Source organism: Haliaeetus leucocephalus, unplaced genomic scaffold (genome assembly GCF_000737465.1).
Source record: "Haliaeetus leucocephalus isolate CR32 unplaced genomic scaffold, Haliaeetus_leucocephalus-4.0 Scaffold260, whole genome shotgun sequence".
NCBI classification, from domain to species: Eukaryota; Metazoa; Chordata; class Aves; order Accipitriformes; family Accipitridae; genus Haliaeetus; species Haliaeetus leucocephalus.
Window position 1 is genome coordinate 350,240 of NW_010972696.1, and position 3,328 is coordinate 353,567.

Genomic DNA, 3,328 nt, shown 5'->3' on the forward strand with positions numbered 1-3,328 from the left:
GGGGGGGGCATGTGGGGATCCCCGGTTCCGGCCGGTACCGTGGATGATGGAACCGGTGCCGGGCTCCAGAAAAAGCCTCTCGCTCTCGTTACCGGTGCCCCGGGAGGGCCCCAGCACCCTGAAGCCCCCCCAGCACCTCTGGCGCCAGCCCCGCACCCCCATCCGCATCCGTCACCGCGGCTTCTCCGACACCGACCGGCACCGGTCCCGGCCCATGGAACGGGCGGACGCCGTCGACACCGGGGACCGACCGGGGCTGCGGAAATCCCGCATGTCCTGGCCCTCTTCCCTCCACGGGACCCCCGGCACCGGCAAGCGGTAGGTGACAGCGGTGGGGCCACCTCCCCCCCCCCCCCGGACCCCCCCAGTATCATCCCGGTACCGGGACCGAAGGCGGGACCCCCCCAGCATCATCCTCGTGCCGGTACCATGGCGGTGGGAGGGAGCCGGTGGCCGTGCCGGTGCTGGGGATGGATCCGGCCTGCGGGCTGCCGTGGGAGTGGGGGACGGCAGCAACACGGGGGGGTCACATCCCTCGGGACCCCCGGCCTGGTCAGACCCTTCCTGGGGTCCCCCACCAGGCATCGGTGATGGTGACGGGGTCACCGGCACCAGCACAGCCATGGCTCCCGGCTCCGACCCCCCTGCCCATGGACACCCCATGGGTGCTGGTTCCAGCAGGGTTTGGGAGTGTCCAGGGACCCCCCCAAGACCTGACCAAGGGCACCCCATCCCAGGAGCCGCGGTTTCGGGGTGACCCCCTTGCGCCGCCACCTCTGCCAGGGCGAACCCGCTCCCGGCGGGGGGGTGAGCAGAGCTAGCCATGGCATGGCCACCGGTGGGACCCTCGGGTGCCGGTGGAGGGGGTCTCCATCCCAACACCGGGGCTGGGAGCTGCCAGGATCCAGCCGCCATGCCGGTACTTGGGAGATGCTCCGGATCGGGAGATGCTCAATGTGGGGGGATGGATGCAGCACCCCCAAACCGGGGAGGGGGGAGAAACCTCAGCCGCCCCCTCGGGGTCCATCTGGCACTGGCTCTGCCCGTTCCTGTCAGGAAGTTTTTTGGGGAAAACAACTTGGGAATGCGCCGACGGGTGGTTTTGCCGCGACGGCAGCATGTGCCGCCGGGTGCCGCGTCCTTCCGGCAGAGCCGAGGGCGCAGCGGCACCTCCGGCTTCGTTAGGGGAGTTAATTTATGCGCAGGAGGCTCAGCAGATGGTCAGGACTCAGGGTTTTATTTCCTCCCTCCTCCTCCTCTTCCTCGTTTCCCGACGGAGTTTCCCCCCCCACCGTCCAGACGGCTGTCGGGCGGCGAGCGGCTGGGGAGGGTGATGGGGCGTGGGTAGGGCTGGCATCCCCCCGGTGAAACCAGGGCTGCCGGGGCCGCCCCCAAATCTGGGGGTCGGGATGCCGGTCCCCCCTGCCGCAGCATCCCATCAAGCCCCCGTCGGTGAGAGCCGGCAGACAGGCGACCCCCCACCCCCTTATCCCGGCATCCCCAACCCACTGCCAGCACTGGTATGGTTCAACCAGGAGGAACCGGCTCAACCCTCGCTTACGGGGTTTCTCCCTTCCTGGAGCAATTAGTGTAATTAAACAAAACAAACGTGAAATCCCAAGCCGGGATTTCGCCGGGGTAGAGGCGGACGGCCAGAGCCCGGCTCGCCACGGCAGTGCCAGGATCCGGCCGGCCGCTGCCGGCTCCCAGAGGCTTTTCCCGGGTTCTTGCAGCCCTCGCCCTAATTAATTCCTCCTGCTTTAATTCCTTTCCTTTTCAGAAAAAAAATATAATAATAATCAAATTGATGCCAACCTCGCGCCGCCGGCGAGTCGTGGTGATGGCGGCGGTGCCGCGCGCCGCCCATCACAGCCCCTCTGGCGTTTATGATGTGCCGTAATCTTTTTCGAGGGGGATGAGTCACCTGCGGCCATTAAAAGTGATTCACGTTTGTCTCCGGCTCCCGGATCAGATCCCGGTCGGGAGGAAATCCCGCGCCGGCAGGCGAGCCGTGCACGCCGGCTGCCAGGAATAGCAGAGGGACGCCCCTTCTTGCCGCCCCCGGGGTCAGCCAGGCATGCCGGCCAATGGGGCATGGCATGGTATGGCACGATATGGTATAGTATGGCACGATATGGTATAGTATGGCACAGTGTGGTACGGTATGGCACGGTATGGCACGGCACAGCGGCACCGGACTGGGGGTCCCTCTGCGTGGAGGGATGCCAGCAGCGGTCCTGGGCACAGGGATGCCCCAGTGCTGGTCGCTGTCCTCGTCCCTGTCTCCTTCCCAGACTCCAGCTCTTCCTCCTCTCTGTCTCTGTCTTGTCTCTGTGGCCATTCCATCCCCATCCCCATCCTCATCCCCATCCCCATCCTCATCCCCATCCCCATCCTCATCCTCATCCTCATCCCCATCCCCATCCCATCCCCGTCTCTTCCTCATCCCCATCTGTCCCCATCCCATCTCCTTCGCAATCCCATCTCCATCCTCATCCCCAACCTTTTCCCTTCCCATCCCCATCTCCATCCCCATAGTTTTCCCATCCCATCCCATCCCTGTCCCCATTCCCATCCCATCCCTATCTTCTTCCTTTTAGTCCTCATCCCCATCTCTTCCTCATCCCATCTTTCTCCATCCCATCTCCTTCCCAATCCCGTCTCCATTCTCATCCCCATATATGTTCCACCTCCATCCTCATCCTTTTCCCATCTCCATCCCTGTCCCCATTCCATCTCCATCCCTGTCCCCATCCCCAGTGTTTCCTTGTCCCCTTCTTTCTCCATCCCATCTCCTTCCCAATCCCATCCCATCCCATCCAGGGGCACCTTGGGGTTCCCTCCGTGCCCCACACCCCCTCGGGGACAGGGACTGGGACAGGGACGGACCCAAACTGGCCATTCCAGGATGAGGCTGGAGAAGCGGGTTCCCGGGGACCACCGGAGATGATCCAGGGAAACGACTGCATCCCACCCGGCTCCACTGGGGAGCGGGGACCCCACTTCTGGGGTGCTGGACCCACCAGACCCCCCAAATCACCCTGGCAGGATCCCATCCCGCATCCCAAACCAGGGGAGAAGGAGCCGGGACCCCCAGGGCATCCTTGGGCCCCCAATCCACTCGGGATAATGGACACTGGGGACACTGGGGACACCGGGGGGTCCCCAGCCTGACTGTCCCCCGTCTTTCACACGGCGACTGCGGCTCCCGAGGCATGAAATAATCCTGATCAAATCCCAAAAAAGCCTTTTCCCTCCCCGGAGCCGGTTGCTAAATTTGCTGGCTGTGAGTCCCCCCCCCCCCACCGCTGCCTGCGCAGCCCCCCCC